Raw genomic sequence first — 19,339 nt, forward strand, 5'->3', positions numbered from 1 at the left:
CTTGTGTTCGGCCAAAGAGGGGGAGAAGTGGTGTTTAGGTGTGTGAAAATGAAGGGGTGAAGAAGGGTTTATATAGGAGAGAGGGGGGTCATGGTTCGGTCATGTATGGGTGGGTTTGGGAGGGAAAGTGGTTTGAATTTGAAAGGTGAGGTAGGTGGGGTTTTATGAAGGATGGATGTGAGTGGTGAAGAGAAAGATGGATTTGATAGGTGAGGGGTTTTTGGGGAAGAGGTATTGAGGTGATTGGTGAATGGGTGAAGAAGAGAGAGTGGTGGGGTTGGTGGGGATCCTGTGGGGTCCACAGATCCTGAGGTGTCAAGGAAAAGTCATCCCTGCACCAAATGGCATGCAAAACCACGTTGAGCCAATTCTGGCGTTAAACGCCGGGCTGGTGCCCATTTCTGGCGTTTAACGCCAGGTTCTTGCCCTTTTCTGGCGTTTAACGCCAGTCTGGTGCCCCTTTATGGCGTTAAACGCCCAGAATGGTGCCAGACTGGGCATTAAACGCCCCCCTGCTAGTCTTACTGGCGTTTAAACGCCAGTAAGTTCTTCCTCCAGGGTGTGCTGTTTTTCTTCCTATTTTTCATTCTGTTTTGCTTTTTCAATTGATTTTGTGACTTCTTATGATCATCAACCTACAAAAAAACATAAAATAACAAAAGAAAATAGATAAAATATAACATTGGGTTGCCTCCAACAAGCGCTTCTTAATGTCAGAAGCTTGACAGAGGGCTCTCATGGAGCCTCACAGATACTCAGAGCAATGTTGGAACCTCCCAACACCAAACTTAGAGTTTGAATGTGGGGGGTTCAACACCAAACTTAGAGTTTGGTTGTGGCCTCCCAACACCAAACTTAGAGTTTGACTGTGGGGGCTCTGCTTGACTCTGAATTAGAGAAGCTCTTCATGCTTCCTCTCCATGGTGACAGAGGATATCCTTGAGCCTTAAACACAAAGGATTCTTCATTCACTTGAACGATCAGTTCACCTCCATCAACATCAATCACCTTTGCTGTGGCTAGGAAGAGCTGCCAAGGATGATAGATTCATCCATGCACTTCCCAGTCTCTAGAACTATGAAATCAGCAGGGATGTAATGGTCTTCATCTTCACCAAAACATCCTCTACAAGTCCATAAGCTTGTTTTCTTGAGTTGTCTGCCATCTCTAATGAGATCTTGCAGCTTGTACCTCAAAGATCCCTAGCTTCTCCATTACAGAGAGAGGCATGAGGTTTACACTTGACCCTAAGTCACACAGAGCCTTCTGAAGGTCATGGTGCCTATGGTGCAAGGTATGGAAAACTTCCCAGGATCTTATCTTTTGAGGTAATTCTGCCTAGACAAGTCATCCAGTTCTTTGGTGAGCAAAGGAGGTTCATCCTCCAAGTCTCATTTCCAAATAACTTGTCATTTAGCTTCATGATTGCTCCAAGGTATTTAGCAACTTGCTCTTCAGTGACATACTCATCCTCTTCAGAGGAAGAATACTCATCAGAGCTCATGAAAGGCAGAAGTAGGTCCAATGGAATCTCTATGGTCTCATTTGAGCCTCAGATTCCCATGGTTCTCATAGGGAACTCATTGGAGGCAGTGCACGCCCATTGAGGTCTTCCTCAGTGGCGTTCACTTCCTCTCCCTCCTCTCCAAATTCGGCCATGTTGATGGCCTTGCACTCTCCTTTTGGATTTTCTTTGTATTGCTTGGAAGAGTACTAGGAGGGAGTTCAGTAACTTTCTTGCTCAGCTGTCCCACTTGTGCCTCCAAATTTCTAATGGAGGATCTTGTTTCAGTCATGAAACTTTGAGTGGTTTGATTAGATCAGAGACCATGGTTGCTAAGTCAGGTGTTCTGCTTAGAACTCTCTGTCTGTTGTTGAGAAGATGATGGAAAAGGCTTGCCATTGCTAAACCTGTTTCTTCACCATTATTGTTGAAACCTTGTTGAGGTCTCTCTTGATTCTTCCATGAGAAATTTGGGTGATTTCTCCATGAAGAATTATAGGTGTTTCCATAGGGTTCTCCAGGTAATTCACCTCTTCCATTGAAGGGTTCTAGGATCATAAGCTTCTTCTTCAGATGAAGCATCCTTAGTACTGCTTGGTGCATTTTGCATTCCAGACAGACTTTGAGAAATCAAATTGACTTGTTGAGTCAATATCTTATTCTGAGCCAAAATGGCATTCAGAGTATCAATCTCAAGAACTCCTTTCTTCTAATTTGTCCCATTGTTCACAAGATTCCTTTCAGAAGCGTACATGAATTGGTTATTTGCAACCATTTCAATTAGCTCTTGAGCTTCTGTAGGCGTCTTCTTCAGATGAAGAGATCCTCCAGCCGAGCTATCCAATGACATCTTGGACAGTTCAGAGAGACCATCATAGAAAATACCTATGATGCTCCATTCAGAAAGCATGTCAGATGGACATTTTCTGATCAATTGTTTGTATCTTTCCCAAGCTTCATAGAGGGATTCTCCATCCTTCTGTCTGAAGGTTTGGACTTCCACTCTAAGCTTACTCAATTTTTGAGGTGGAAAGAATTTTGCCAATAAGGCATTGACTAGCTTTTCCCAAGAGTCCAAGCTTTCTTTAGGTTGTGAGTCCAACCATGTCCTAGTTCTGTCTCTTACATCAAAAGGGAATAGCATAAGTCTGTAGACCTCAGGGTCAACCCCATTAGTCTTGACAGTGTCACAGATTTGCAAGAATTCAGCTAAGAACTGATGAGGATCTTCCAATGGAAGTCCATGGAACTTGCAATTCTGTTGCATTAGAGAAACTAATTGAGGCTTAAGCTCAAAGTTGTTTGCTCCAATGGCAGGGATAGAGATGCTTCTCCCATAGAAGTCGGGAGTAGGTGCAGTAAAGTCACCCAGCACCTTCCTTGCATTGTTGTTGTTTTCGGCTGCCATGTCTTCTTCTTCTTTGAAGACTTCTGTTAGGTCCTTTTCAGAGAGTTGTGCCTTAGCTTCTCTAGTTTTCGCTTCAAGGTCCTTTCAGGTTCAGGGTCAGCTTCAACAAGAATGCCTTTGTCTTTGTTCTGCTCATATGAAAGAGAAGAGAACAAGAAAATGTGGAATCCTCTATGTCACAGTATAGAGATTCCTTGAGGTGTCAGAGGAACAGAAAAATAGAAAGAAGAGGTAGAGGAATTCGAACATAATTAGATAGAGTTCGAATTGTGCATTGAGAAGGAGTGGTACTCCAAAATAGAAGGATGTGGGAAGAGAGGAAGAAATTTTCGAAAATCAAGTGAAATATTTTGAAAACATTTTTGAAAAACTTTAATTGATTTTCGAAAATCAAGAGTGGGAAAGAAATCAAGTAATTTTTTGAAAAAGATTTTGAAATTAGAAATCAAAAAGATATGATTAAAAACTGTTTTGAAAAAGATGTGATTAAAAAGATATGAAAAAAATTATGCTTTTAAAAAGATATGATTGAAAAGATATGATTTGAAGACAATTTTAAAAAGATTGATTTTAAAAATTAATGACTTGCCTAACAAGAAAAATATGATTCAAACATTAAACCTTTTCTCAACAGAAAAGGCAACATACTGAATTGTTTCAATCAAATCATTAATTGTTAGCAGTATCTTTGAAAAAGGAAAGAAATTGATTTTGAGAACATTGATTGAAAATATGATTTGAAAAAGATTTGATTATGAAAAACTTTGAAAACTTGAAAAAATTTGATTTTGAAAACAAAATCCTCCCCCTTGTGCCATCCTGGCGTTAAACGCCCAGAATGGTGCACATTCTGGCGTTTAACGCCCAATGCACTACCTTTTTGGGCGTTAAACGCCCAACCAGGTACCTGGCTGGCGTTTAAACGCCAGTCTGTCCTTCTTCACTGGGCGTTTTGAACGCCCAGCTTTTTCTGTGTAATTCCTCTGCTGCATGTTCTGAATCTTCAGTTCCCTGTACTATTGCTTGAAAATAGAACCAAGATCAAATAAACAAGGCATGCCAGACACCAAACTTAAAATTAGACACTAGACTCAAACAAGAACATAAAATATTTTTGGTCTTTATGATTTTTTATAAGTTTTTTGTGGTTTTTCGAAATTATATGAAACTAGAAAATAAAAAGTTTCAGAATTCTCAATTGAATTCCAGGAATCATTGCAATGCTAGTCTAAGACTCCGGTCCAGGAATTAGACATGGCTTTACAGCCAGCCAAGCTTTCAAAGAAAGCTTCGGTCCAAAACACTAGGACATGGCCAATGGCCAGCCAAGCCTTAGCAGATCATTGCTCCAATAGCAAGATTGAGAATCAACAAGCTCTTGTGATGATAGTTGAAACCTCGGTCCAATGAGATGAGACATGGCTTCTCAGCCAGCCAGACTTCAAAAGATCATCATGAAACACTAGAATTTATTCTCAAGAACTCTGAAGAAAATACCTAATCTAAAGCACAAGATGAACCGTCAGTGTCCATACACAAAACATCCCCGGCAACGGCGCCAAAACTTGGTAGCGCGAAATTGTGATCTCTACACAACTTGCACAACTGACCACAAGTGCACTGGGTCGTCCAAGTAATACCTTACGTGAGTAAGGGTCGATCCCACGGAGATTGTTGGTATGAAGCAAGCTATGGTCACCTTGTAATCTCAGTCAGGCAGACTCAATTGGGTATAGATGATGAATAAAACATAAGATAAAGATAGAGATACTTAGTATATCATTGGCGAGAGCTTCAGATAAGCGTATGAAGATGCCTTCCCTTCCGTCTCTCTCTTTCTTCCTACTGTCTTCATCCAATCCTTCTTACTCCTTTCCATGGCAAGCTCTGCAAGGGTTTCACCGTGTCAGTGGCTACCTCCCATCCTTCAGTGGAATGTTCAACGCACCCTGTCACGGCACGGCTATCCATCTGTCGTTCTCGGTCAGGCCGGAATAGAATCCAGTGATTCTTTTGCGTCTGTCACTAATGCCCCGCCTGCTAGGAGTTTGAAGCATGTCACAGTCATTCAACATTGAATCCTACTCAGAATACCACAGACAAGGTTGACCTTCCGGATTCTCTTGAATGCCGCCATCAGTTCTTGCTTATACCACGAAGATTCCGGTTTTAAAGAATCCAAGAGATAAACACTAGAGCCTCGTATGCTTGTAGAACAAGAGTGGTTCAGTCACTTTGTTCATGAGTGAGATGGTGATGAGTGTCACGGATCATCACATTCATCAAGTTGAAGAACAAGTGATATCTTGGACAAAGAACAAGCGGAATTGAATAGAAGAACAATAGTAATTGCATTATACTCGAGGTACAGCAGAGCTCCACACCTTAATCTATGGTGTGTAGAAACTCCACCGTTGAAAATACATAAGAACAAGGGTCTAGGCATGGCCGTGAGGCCAGCCTCCCAGTGATCAAAAGATTCAAAGATCTCCAGATGTACAAATACAATAGTAAAAGGTCCTATATATAGAAAACTAGTAGCCTAGGGTGTACAGAGATGAGTAAATGACATAAAAATCCACTTCCGGGCCCACTTGGTATGTGCTTGGGCTGAGCAATGAAGCATTTTCGTGTAGAGACTCTTCTTGGAGTTAAACGCCAGCTTTTATGCCATTTTGGGCGTTTAACTCCCATTTAGGTGCCAGTTCCGGCGTTTAACGCTGGGAATTCTGAGGGTGACTTTGAACGCCGGTTTGGGCCATCAAATCTTGAGCAAAGTATGGACTATCATATATTGCTGGAAAGCCCAGGATGTCTACTTTCCAACGCCGTTGAGAGCGCGCCAATTGGGTTTCTGTAGCTCCAGAAAATCCACTTCGAGTGCAGGGAGGTCAGAATCCAACAGCATCTGCAGTCCTTTTCAGTCTCTGGATCAGATTTTTGCTCAGGTCCCTCAATTTCAGCCAGAAAATACCTGAAATCACAGAAAAACACACAAACTCATAGTAAAGTCAAGAAAAGTGAATTTTAACTAAAAACTAATAAAAATATACTAAAAACTCAACTCAAACTACTAAAATCATACTAAAAACAATGCCAAAAAGCGTACAAATTATCCGCTCATCAGTGTGCTTTTTCTTCTGCTATTTTTTTATTCTGTTTTTAATTTTTGCAATTGTTTTATGACTCCACATGATCATAAACCTAATAAAACATAAAAGAACAATAGAAATATAGATAAATAAAAATTGGGTTGTGGTGGACGAAATTGTGATTCATTCTTTTCCAACTCGAAACAATCCCCGGTAATGGCTCCAAAAACTTGGTGCTCAATATTACGGTGTCTAAAATTCAATTCACAACTCCGCACAACTAACCAGCAAGTGCACTGGGTCGTCCAAGTAATACCTTACATGAGTAAGGGTCGATCCCACGGAGATTGTTGGTATGAAGCAAGCTGTGGTCACCTTGTAAATCTCAGTTAGGCAGATTAAAATTGGTTTATGGTTTTCGAAAATTAATAATAAAAAGAAATAATAAAAGGGATAGAACACTTATGCAGATTCATTGGTGGGAATTTCAGATAAGCATATGGAGTTACTGTATGGCTCAAGGACGCCTGCTCTCCTACTGCTTCAACTCAATCCTTCTTACTCCTTTCCATGGCAAGCTGTTTGTAGGGCATCACCGTTGTCAATGGCTACATCCCATCCTCTCAGTGAAAATGGTCCTCTGCGGCTGTCACTCGCATGGCTAATCATCTATCGGTTCTCAATCAGGTTGGAATAGAATCCATTGATTCTTTTGCGCTTGTCATCACGCCCAGCCTTCAGGAGTTTGAAGCTCGTCACAGTCATTCAATCCTAGAATCCTACTCGGAATACCATAGACAAGGTTTAGACTTTCCGGATTCTCATGAATGCCGCCATCTATCTAACTTATACCACGAAGATTCTGTTGGGGAATCTAAGAGATATGCGCCTGGCCTAGAGTAGAACGGAAGTGGTTGTCAATCACGCGCGTTCATAGGTGAGAATGATGATGAGTGTCACAGATCATCACATTCATCAAGTTGAAGTGCAACGTATATCTTGAAATAGGAATAAATAGAATTGAATAGGATATCATCTTAATGGCATTGAAACTTGAGGTACAGCAGAGCTCCACACCCTTAATCTATGGTGTGTAGAAACTCCACCGTTGAAAATACATAAGTGAAAGGTTCAGGCATGGCCGAGAGGCCAGCCCCCAAGGTCTAAGAACTATGCGTTCAAAGATGCTCTTTAGATCTAAAGTGATCAAAAGATGTCAAATACATTAGTTAAATGTTCTATTTATAATAAACTAGCTCCTAGGGTTTACATGAGTAAGTAATTGATGCATAAATCCACTTCCGGGGCCCACTTGGTGTATGTTTGGGCTGAGCTTGATCAATCCACGAGCTGAGGCTTCTCTTGGAGTTGAACTCCGAGTTATGACGTGTTTTGGGCGTTCAACTCCGGATCATGACGTTTTTCTGGCGTTTAACTCTAGACAGCAGCATGTACTTGGCGTTCAATGCCAAGTTACGTCGTCAAATTCCGAATAAAGTATGGACTATTATATATTTCTGGAAAGCCCTGGATGTCTACTTTCCAACGCCGTTGAGATCGCGGCATTTGGAGTTCTGTAGCTCCAGAAAATCCATTTCGAGTGCAGGGAGGTCAGATTCCAACAGCATCAGCAGTCCTTTTGTCAGCCTTTTTCAGAGTTTTGCTCAAGTCCCTCAATTTCAGCCAGAATTTACCTGAAATCACAGAAAAACACACAAACTCATAGTAAAGTCCAGAAATGTGAATTTAACATAAAAACTAATGAAAACATCCCTAAAAGTAGCTTAAACTTACTAAAAACTACCTAAAAACAATGCCAAAAAGCGTATAAATTATCCGCTCATCACAACACCAAACTTAAATTGTTGCTTGTCCCCAAGCAACTGAAAATAAATTAGGATAAAAAGAAGAGAATATACTATAATTTCAGAAATATCAATGAATATTAATTATAATTAAATGAGCGGGACTTGTAGCTTTTTGCTTCTGAATAGTTTTGGCATCTCACTTTTTCCTTTGAAGTTCAGAATGATTGGCTTCTCTAGGAACTTAGAATTTCGGATAGTGTTATTGATTCTCCTAGTTAAGCATGTTGATTCTTGAACACAGCTACTTATGAGTCTTGGCCGTGGCCCTAAGCATTTTGTTTTCCAGTATTACCACCGGATACATAAATGCCACAGACACATAACTGGGTGAACCTTTTCAGATTGTGACTTAGCTTTGCTAAAGTCCCCAGTTAGTGGTGTCCAGAGCTCTTAAGCACACTCTTTTGCCTTGGATCATGACTTTAACCACTTAGTCTCAAGCTTTTTGCTTGGACCTTCATGACACAAGCACATGGTTAGGGACAGCTTGATTTAGCCGCTTAGGCCTGGATTTTATTTCCTTGGGCCCTCCTATCCATTGATGCTCAAAGCCTTGGATCCTTTTTACCCTTGCCTTTTGGTTTTAAGGGCTATTGGCTTTTTCTACTGCTCCTTCTTTTTCTATATACTCTTTTTTTTTTTCGAATGCTTCTTCTTTTTCACTGCTTTTTCTTGCTTCAAGAATCAATTTCATGATTTTTCAGATCCTCAATAACATTTCTCTTTGTTCATCATTCTTTCAAGAGCCAACAATTTTAACATTCATAAACAACAAGATCAAAAGACATATGCACTGTTCAAGCATTCATTCAGAAAACAAAAAGTATTGTCACCACATCAATATAATTAAATTAAATTCAAGGATAAATTCGAAATTCATGTACTTCTTGTTCTTTTGAATTAAAACAATTTTTTTTTATTTAAGAGAGGTGAAGGATTTATAGAATTTATTCATAGCTTTAAGACATAGTTACTACATACTAATGATCATGTAATAGATAAACATATAAAAAAAACGAAAAGTAGGAAAAAGAAAAAAAATTTTAGAACAAGGAATGAGTCCACCTGAGTGAGGGTGGCGCCTTCTTGAAGATCCAATGGTGCTTTTTTTGAGCTCCTTTATGTCTCTTCCTTGCTTCTGTTGCATGATTCCTAGTGATTTTGGTGTTTTTTATCATTATTTGCTCCCAATAGTTGTGTGGAGGATAATTTATCCCTTGAGGTATCTCAGGGATCTCTTGATTTGCAGCCACATGTTCTACCACTGAGCTATGACGGCTTTATATGAGTCTTTCCATCTCCCAAGACTTGGAGGTGGAAGCTTTTTGTCTTTCCTTTTCTCTTTTTTTTTCTTCTTTTTTTTTTTTGAGGTTTCTCTGAATTGTTGATTTTTAGTTTCTCTTGACTTCCTCTTCAGAGTCCTTTCAGGTTCATGATCTGCTTCAATAAGAATGTTCTTGTCCTTGCTCCTGCTCATATAGGGAAGAAGAGAACAAAAAAAGAAAGAGGAATCCTCTATGTCACAGTAAAGAGGTTCCTTATTGTTAGTAGAAGAAGAAAGGAATAAAAGTGGAGAATCCAATCACAATGATGAGGATAGAGGCAGTGATTGGAGATGAAGAGAGGTGAAGAGAAGTGTTAGTAAATAAAAAAATAAAGAGAAAGAGGGGGGAGAGAAATTCGAAAATAATTTTGAAAAATGGGTTAGTGATTTTCGAAAATTAAAGATAAGATATAATTAAAATTAAAATTTTAAAACAATTAATTAATAAAAAGATTTTTGAAAAAGAAACAAACAAAAAATTAATTAGTTAGTTGAAAAAGATATTAAAATCAAATTTGAAAAGATAAGAGGATAAGAAGTTAGAAAAGATATTTTAAAATTTTTTTTTTTTGAAAAAGATAAAATTTTGAAAAAAATATGATATAAAAGATATGATTTAAAAAGATATGGTTTTGAAAAGATAAGATTGAAATTAGTTTTGAAAAAGATTTGAATTTTAAAATCACAATTAATGACTTGACTCACAAGAAATCACAAGATATGATTCTAGAACTTAAAATTTGAATCTTTCTTAACAAGAAAGTAACAAACTTGAAATTTTTGAATCAAAACATTAATTTTTGATGCAATTTTCGAAATATGATGTAAAGATAAGAAAAGATTTTGAAAATATTTTGAAAAAGATTTTTGAAATTTTCGAAAATGATGAAAAAATGGAAAAGATATGATTTTTGAAAAAGATTTTAAAAAGATAAGATTTAAAAAGATAAGATATTTTTTTGATTTTTGAATTTTTTTTTTATGAGAGAGAAAAATACTAAAAATACTCAATGCATGAAAATTTTGGATCAAAACACATGATGCATGCAAAAACACTATGAATGTCAAGATGAACACCAAGAACACTTTGAAGATCATGATGAACATCAAGAACATATTTTTGAAAAATTTTCAAGAAAAGAAAACATGCAAGACACCAAACTTAGAAATTTTTCATGTTTAGACTCTATGAATGCAAGAATGCATATGAAAAACACCATACAACACAAAACAAGAAAATATGAAGATCAAACAAGAAAGTTCATCAAGAACAACTTGAAGATCATGATGAATGCTATGAATGCATGAATTTTTCGAAAATTTTATGCAAGAAAAAGATGAACATGCAATTGACACCAAACTTATGACTTGACACAAGACTCAAACAAGAAACACAAAATATTTTTTATTTTTATGATTTTCTAATTTTTTTTTTTTTTGTATTTTATTTGATTTTTTCGTAAAATATATAGGAAAAATAAAATAAGAAATTCAAAATTTTTAATATGAATTCCAGGAATCATGCAATGTTAGTCTAAAGCTTCAGTCCAGGAATTAGACATGGCTTACTAGCCAGCCAAGCTTTTGTAAAAGCTCCGGTCCAAAACACTAGACATGGCCAATGGCCAGCCAAGCTTTAGCATACAGCTAATAATCAAATTAACTTGCCTCTATGAAGATGGTTTTGAAGCCTCAGTCCAAAAGAATTTAGACATGGCTTTACAGCCAGCCAGGCTTCAACATGCTTCATGAAACTCTAGAATGCATATTAAAAAATTTTTTGAATAATTTTCGAAAATAAGGAGAAGATTTTGAAAAGATTTTCGAAATTTTTTTTTTTTAATAAAATAAAAATTACCTAATCTGAGCAACAAGATGAACCGTCAGTTGTCCATACTCGAACAATCCCCGGCAACGGCGCCAAAAACTTGGTGGACGAAATTGTGATTCATTCTTTTCCAACTCGAAACAATCCCCGGCAACTGTAAAACCCGGCCTAACCGAAATTGATTAAATAATAAGTTAAGTAGGAGCGAATATGGTTGGAAGATTTTGCAATTGGAATTTGATGATTTAAATATGATATTTGGATTCAGTGAATTTTTCCGAGTCGGAAAACATAGTTTTCTGCGTAAAAGCGCGCAGTGGAATTTTGACCGGAAGTACCGGCTGAGATTTGTCTGGTACTACAGCTGAGAAAATTGATTATGGGTAAATAAGATTAAGAAATGAGGAATTATAATTAAGAGAGGTAGAAATATTTGAAGTGCGATTTAGAGCGCTAATCTTAAGGGTTTTGGTCCAAAATTGGGCCAACGGACAAAAATAAGTGAACTGGGCCTAAGTGGGCCCAAGACCCAACATATATAAACATTAGTTATGAGCATTTCAGCTCATTTTACCCTAAAGAGAAGGGTTGGGGCGCTGAAATAGTGAAGAGAGGAGAGAAGAGAGAAAACCTAACTCTCTTTGATCTTCAAATCACCATAACTTGAGCTACGGAGCTCCGATTGACGAGCCGTTTGCGGCCACGCGTCGCTCTTCTCATCCTCTACAATTCTATCTAAGTTTTGTGGTGAGTATTCCATTCATCTCTGCCCAGTTTTCGAAATTCCCCACTGTTACACGTTTTTGGGAAGTTAGTGTTGAAATCTTGTGATTTTGGGTGTTTAGGGATACTCCAACATGGATTCTAGGTGAGTTCTATCCCTACTTCATATGGGCTGAGGTAAGAAGTGCTCAAACCCTTGTGATTTGTCATTTTTATGAGCCCTAGGTTGATGTATGTATGTGATATTGGTTATGTTAGTGTATTTGATGATCTTGGTGCACAATTGGGAGATTGGTGTTGCTTGAGGAGCTTTGGTGAGGCTTAGGGCTAAGGTTGGTGGAGACTTCCAAAGAAGAGGCTCAATTGATTTGGCTACAAGAGGTACGGTTTAAGTTCCATTTAAGTACCGTGTGGTGTGATGAGAATTCCTAGGCTAGATGCCCCTAGGATTAAGTTTGGATTGTGTAAATAGTTGATGCTAATATGCATAGTTGGTATGTAATGTGAATTGATGATTTGGGTTGAGAATTGTGTGGCCTTGTATGCTTGGTGTATTGAAAATTTGATGTATTGGGTAATGAGTATTAATTTGTGGTTTATGTATTTAAATTGTGAAATTGGGCCGGAGGCCGTAAATTTTGGGCCGGAGGCCGGAAAGAGGTAAGGAAGGTAAGTTGATGTGTGCATTGTATGATGACACAAGTGATTGGATGAATTTCATATAATGAATGTATGAATGATTGGGTTGGTTATTGATAATGAGGTTTGAGGAGTTGAAGTGTGGAAATTGGTAATTTTGGGTGAAATTGTATAGATGAGGTATGTTTGATTTTGGTTGAGATTTATTATGTGGTCATATATGTGAGTATGATATTAATGCCTTGATGGTATGATAATGCATGAGAGGTATATATTGTGATATATGTTTGAGGAATGATTAAGGTTGATTTGTGGGTGGAACCACGTGATAGTGATTATGATATTGATTATGTATAATGATGGTTGATTGGAAATAGTATTATTGGAAATTGAGATGAGGAAGGATGTAGGACATGTTGATATGCTTGGAATTTAGCCATTTGCTTGAAATGGGTAGAGATGGTTATATGATGGTTTTGTGATTCGGGGTAAAGTGTTAATGTATGAGTTGAGGAGGCTTGATGTTGATTTTGGTATATTTTGATTGGTTTCAAAAAGGGTTGAAATTGGCATGTTTTGATTGATTTTGAAAAGAGTTGAAAATGGCTTGTTTTGAAAATGACACTTTGTGGTTTTATATGAAAACATGGTTTTTGGGCATACTTTGACGGGACATAACTTGGACTACGGATCTTTGTTTTGTGCCAAATCTGTTTAGAAATGAAATTGGGTCCGGGATGTCCATGCCGTTCGAAGAACGGGTGAAAAACGATTTAAAATGAGGAAGTTATGTCCGTCGGAAGATTGGGGGTTGAAGCTGTGAATTCTGCAGTTTTTAACTTAGTAAATTTTTAGCAGAATAACCCCTTGCGCGTGGGCGCACTTGGCGCGTACGCGCCGATCTTTCAGAAAACGCCATCCACGCGTGCGCGTGATGTGCGCGGGCGCGCCGATAGTGCTGCACCCAATGCCCAGCCATTTTCCAGAGAGTTGTGCCAGAACTGTGCCAGCTTTGTGCCTGGGGCACGAGAGTATCCACGCGTACGCGTGGTTGACGCGTGCGCGTCGATTTGGCAAATTTTAATCCACGCGTTAGCGTGCACGACGCTTGCGCGTCGATGAGTTTTTAAGGACAACCACGCGTGCGCGTGGAGTACGCGTACGCGTGGCATTGTTTTCATGCCAAAGTTGATATTTGAGTTTTAAAAGCCAAATCTCATACTTCTAAGCCTCCGATCTCACCACTTATATCTTAAATCTTTATGATATGCCTAGCTATTAGAAAAGGGCTAGTGAATGAGGTAACTTGCGAGTGAAGCAAGGGGAAAATGAATAATCAATGAGGATCATTGAGGATTATGTGAGATGTGGAGGATGGTGGTGGAAGTGCTTGTTATGCCATGGCCGAAGGGCCGTAATTGTTTATGAATTGGCCGGTTCTGGATTGAACCGTGAGCCGGAATAGCTGTGTATGCTATGAATATTGGCTGGTTCTGGATTGAACCGTGAGCCGGAATAGCTGTGTATGCTATGAATATTGGCTGGTTATGGATTTAACCGTGAGCCGGATGGCTGATATGGATGTTGATCCATGGATGAGAATTCATGCATGTTTATGCTGAATTATTGATAATTGTGAATTGCACTTCCACTATCTGAGATACGAGTTTACCTGGGTAGTAGCAAGGGTTGTGGTTCGTCCCGCTTGCTCCGGGTCAAAACTTGTGTTTTCTCTCTGGTTGTAAGGGTGACAGGGCACCGATACCCTCTAATGGCGACAGGGCGCAGATACCCTCTAATGGCGACAGGGCGCAGATACCCTCTAATGGCGACAGGGCGCAGATACCCTCTAATGGTGACAGGGCAGATATTCCCTCTAATGATATTAATACGCAACAGAGAGACTGTGCCCGGGTTAGCTACCGGACACGTCGGGTTGGCTTGATAACCGACAGATGATATCATCAGCCATAGGGCAGGCATACATCATTTGCATATGTTTGAATTGTTTGGGTTTGCCTATTTGTTTTGGATTTCCATATCATATATGCTATGTTACCTGATTACATGCTACTTGTTCTACTTGTACCTTATTTGTGTATTACTTGACTGTATTGCTTGTGTTTGTACAACTGAGAGATCCCTCATGATGGTGTTGGTGGATGTTGGGGGCTGTTCTTGATGAGATGAATTGATAATGCGATTGCATAATGATGATGATTTTCGAATGAGATCATTTGAGCCCCCTGGGTGGACGTAGTGATGTGATTTCACTGGCTCCAGGCGAGGGTATGATGTATTGATATAGAGCTGCTGAGGCAGAGCAACTGGTAATGGCTTTGCTTATGGTTCTGAGTCCGATTCGTGAAAGAATCAGTGGATTGGGAAAACATGTGTAATATGAACTAGATTTAGCATCCCCTTACGTCAGATGCCTATTTATGGATTAGTGAGAATCTAGGCTGGATATTTGGTGAAAAGGAGTTTAGGATGCTTAGTCAGTTTTTATTGCCGTGCATTGGATTTATTTGGCACTTTTACCGTACTGGGAACCCATGGGCCCGGGGTTCTCATTCCGTATATATCTCTTGTTTTTCAGATACAGGTTCAGGTGCTCAGAAGTGAGCTGCGGTTCGTCTGAGAGACGGCAAAGATATTATTTCCTCTACCTTGTGTTTATGATTAGAATCTCTCCATCTTTGCTTTGGAAAGATTATATTATGTATTGAACTCTTTTGGAACTTGCCTATAGAGGCTCTCATGTTTTCTTTGGGAGAGATTAGGATATATTGTTGTCAACTACTTTTGTACTGTACCCTAGCCGGCCTAAACTTCGCGGGTCGCGACTAGTGGCTATTTACTTACGTTATATATATCTATCTGTTATCTGTCTCTTAATCTCCTTTATGTCTGTCCGTTTATCGCTTTCGGCTTCACAGTTTAACTTTTCGTTGTCGAAACGTGAGTGATACGTCTGTGCGATTTTATTTCTACTCTTTTCAGGCTTCTCGATTAATACTCCTTTCAAAATTAACTATATTTATATATTAATAATCCACCTGAGAGTCGTACCACCGTAATATCATTGACTTATGACTCGAGCATAAGGAGCTGAATATTAGGGTGTTACAGCAACGGCGCCAAAAACTTGGTGGACGAAATTGTGATTCATTCTTTTCCAACTCGAAACAATCCCCGGTAATGGCTCCAAAAACTTGGTGCTCAATATTACGGTGTCTAAAATTCAATTCACAACTCCGCACAACTAACCAGCAAGTGCACTGGGTCGTTCAAGTAATACCTTACGTGAGTAAGGGTCGATCTCACGGAGATTGTTGGTATGAAGCAAGCTATGGTCACCTTGTAAATCTCAGTTAGGCAGATTAAAATTGGTTTATGGTTTTCGAAAATTAATAATAAAAAGAAATAATAAAAGGGATAGAACACTTATGCAGATTCATTGGTGGGAATTTCAGATAAGCATATGGAGTTACTGTCTGGCTCAAGGACGCCTGCTCTCCTACTGCTTCAACTCAATCCTTCTTACTCCTTTCCATGGCAAGCTGTTTGTAGGGCATCACCGTTGTCAATGGCTACATCCCATCCTCTCAGTGAAAATGGTCCTCTGCGGCTGTCACTCGCATGGCTAATCATCTGTCGGTTCTCAATCAGGTTGGAATAGAATCCATTGATTCTTTTGCGCTTGTCATCACGCCCAGCCTTCAGGAGTTTGAAGCTCGTCACAGTCATTCAATCCTAGAATCCTACTCGGAATACCATAGACAAGGTTTAGACTTTCCGGATTCTCATGAATGCCGCCATCTATATAACTTATACCACGAAGATTCTGTTGGGGAATCTAAGAGATATGCGCCCGGCCTAGAGTAGAACGGAAATGGTTGTCAATCACGCGCGTTCATAGGTGAGAATGATGATGAGTGTCACGGATCATCACATTCATCAAGTTGAAGTGCAACGTATATCTTGAAATAGGAATAAATAGAATTGAATAGGATATCATCTTAATGGCATTGAAACTTGAGGTACAGCAGAGCTCCACACCCTTAATCTATGGTGTGTAGAAACTCCACCGTTGAAAATACATAAGTGAAAGGTTCAGGCATGGCCGAGAGGCCAGCCCCCAAGGTCTAAGAACTATGCGTTCAAAGATGCTCTTTAGATCTAAAGTGATCAAAAGATGTCAAATACATTAGTTAAATGTTCTATTTATAATAAACTAGCTCCTAGGGTTTACATGAGTAAGTAATTGATGCATAAATCCACTTCCGGGGCCCACTTGGTGTATGTTTGGGCTGAGCTTGATCAATCCACGAGCTGAGGCTTCTCTTGGAGTTGAACTCCGAGTTATGACGTGTTTTGGGCGTTTAACTCCGGATCATGACGTTTTTCTGGCGTTTAACTCCAGACAGCAGCATGTACTTGGCGTTCAACGCCAAGTTACGTCATCAAATTCCGAATAAAGTATGGACTATTATATATTGCTGGAAAGCCCTGGATGTCTACTTTCCAACGCCGTTGAGAGCGCGCCATTTGGAGTTCTGTAGCTCCAGAAAATCCATTTCGAGTGCAGGGAGGTCAGATTCTAACAGCATCAGCAGTCCTTTTGTCAGCCTTTTTCAGAGTTTTGCTCAAGTCCCTCAATTTCAGCCAGAATTTACCTGAAATCACAGAAAAACACACAAACTCATAGTAAAGTCCAAAAATGTGAATTTAACATAAAAACTAATGAAAACATCCCTAAAAGTAGCTTAAACTTACTAAAAACTACCTAAAAACAATGCCAAAAAGCGTATAAATTATCCGCTCATCAGGTTGCCTCCCAATAAGCGCTTCTTTAATGTCAATAGCTTGACAGTGAGCTCTCATGGAGCTTCACAGATGTTCAGAGCATTGTTGGGACCTCCCAACACCAAACTTAGAGTTTGAACGTAGGGGTTCAACACTAAACTTAGAGTTGGTTGTGGCCTCCCAACACCAAACTTAGAGTTTGATTGTGGGGGCTTTATTTGACTCTGTATTGAGAGAAGCTTTTCATGCTTCCTCTCCATGGTTGTAGAGGAAGATCATTGAGCTTTAAACACAAGGTAGTCCCCATTCAATTGAAGGACTAGCTCTCCTCTATCAACATCAATCACAGCTCCTGCTGTGGCTAGGAAGGGTCTTCCGAGAATGATGCATTCATCCTCATCCTTTCCAATGTCTAGGATTATGAAATTAGCAGGGATGTAGCCTTTAACCTTCACTAACACGTCCTCTACCAATCCATAAGCTTGTTTTATTGACTTGTCTGCCATCTCTAATGAGATTCTTGCAGCTTGTACCTCAAAGATCCTCAGTTTCTCCATTACAGAGAGTGGCATAAGATTTATACCTGACCCCAGGTCACACAGAGCCTTCTCAAAGGTCAAGGTGCCTATGGTACAGGGTATTAAGAATTTACCAGGATCTTGTTTCTTTTGAGGTAAAGTCTGCTGAACCCATGTATTTAGTTCACTAATGAGCAAGGGAGGTTCATCTTCCCAAGTCTCATTACCAAACAACTTGGCATTCAGCTTCATGATGACTCCTAGATATTGAGCAACTTGCTCTTCAGTTACATCTTCATCCTCTTCAAAGGAAGAATAGTTCTCAGAGCTCATGAATGGCAGAAGAAAGTTTAATGGAATCTCTATGGTCTCTATATGGGCCTCAGATTCCTTTAGGTCCTCAATAGGGAACTCCTTTCTGTCTGGGGGACGTCCCATGATGTCTTCCTCATTGGAATTCACGTCCTCCCCTTCCTCTTTGGATTCGGCCATTTTGATTATATCAATGGCCTTGCACTCTCTTTTTGGATTCTCTTCTATATTGCTTGGGAGAGTACTAGGAGGAGTTTCAGTGATTTTCTTACTCAGCTGACCCACTTGTGCCTCCACGTTTCTAATGGAGGACCTTGTTTCATTCATGAAACTTAAAGTGGCCTTAGATAGATCAGAGACTATGTTTGCTAAGCCAAGAGGGGCTCTGCTCAGAATTCTCTGTCTGTTGCTGAGAAGATGATGGAAAAGGCTTGCTATTGCTAAATATGTTTCTTCCACCATTATTAAGGCCTTGTTGGGGCTTTTGTTGATCCTTCCATGAGAAATTTGGATGATTTCTCCATGAGGAATTATAGGTGTTTCCATAGGGTTCACCCATGTAATTCACCTCTGCCATTGCAGGGTTCTCAGGATCATAAGATTCTTCTTCAGAAGATGCTTCTTTAGTACTGTTGGATGCATTTTGCAATCCATTCAAACTCTAAGATATCATATTGACTTGTTGGGTCAATATTTTGTTCTAGGCCAGTATGGCATTCAGAGCATCAATTTCAAGAACTCCCTTCTTCTGAGGTGTCCCATTACTTACAGGATTTCTCTTAGAGGTGTACATGAATTAGTTATTTACAACCATGTCAATGAGTTCTTGAGCTTCTGCAGGCGTTTTCTTTAGGTGAATGGATCCACCTGCAGAATGGTCCAGTGACATCTTAGAAAACTCAGATAGACCATCATAGAATATATCCAAAATGGTCCACTCTGAAAGCATGTCAGAAGGACACTTTTTGGTCAACTACTTGTATCTTTCCCAAGCTTCATAGAGGAAATCACCATCTTTTTGCCTGAAGGTCTGAACATCCACTCTAAGCTTGCTCAGCTTTTGAGGAGGAAAGAACTTGGCCAAGAAGGCCGTGACCAGCTTATCCCAAGAGTTCAGGCTATCTTTAGGTTGAGAGTCCAACCATATTCTAGCTCTGTCTCTTACAGAAAAAGGGAAAAGCATAAGCCTGTAGACTTCAAGATCTACTCCATTAGTCTTAATAGTATCACAGATCTGCAAGAACTCAGTTAAAAACTGATAGGGATCTTCTGATGGAAGTCCATAAAACTTGCAGTTCTGTTGCATTAGAGCAA

At 39.4% G+C, this 19,339-nt stretch overlaps 2 non-coding genes across 2 annotated transcripts; both read left to right on the plus strand.

The window, feature by feature from the left end:
- The first annotated feature begins 2,412 nt into the window (after positions 1 to 2,412).
- On the plus strand, positions 2,413 to 2,516 carry LOC130937719 (small nucleolar RNA R71). Its single transcript, XR_009068923.1, has one exon. It is a non-coding gene; the product is annotated as a small nucleolar RNA R71 (small nucleolar RNA).
- Positions 2,517 to 18,968: 16,452 nt separating this feature from the next.
- LOC130938542 (small nucleolar RNA R71) lies at positions 18,969 to 19,076 on the plus strand. Its single transcript, XR_009069705.1, has one exon. It is a non-coding gene; the product is annotated as a small nucleolar RNA R71 (small nucleolar RNA).
- Positions 19,077 to 19,339: the final 263 nt, after the last annotated feature.

This window comes from Arachis stenosperma, chromosome 6, assembly GCF_014773155.1.
Source record: "Arachis stenosperma cultivar V10309 chromosome 6, arast.V10309.gnm1.PFL2, whole genome shotgun sequence".
Taxonomy (NCBI): domain Eukaryota; kingdom Viridiplantae; phylum Streptophyta; class Magnoliopsida; order Fabales; family Fabaceae; genus Arachis; species Arachis stenosperma.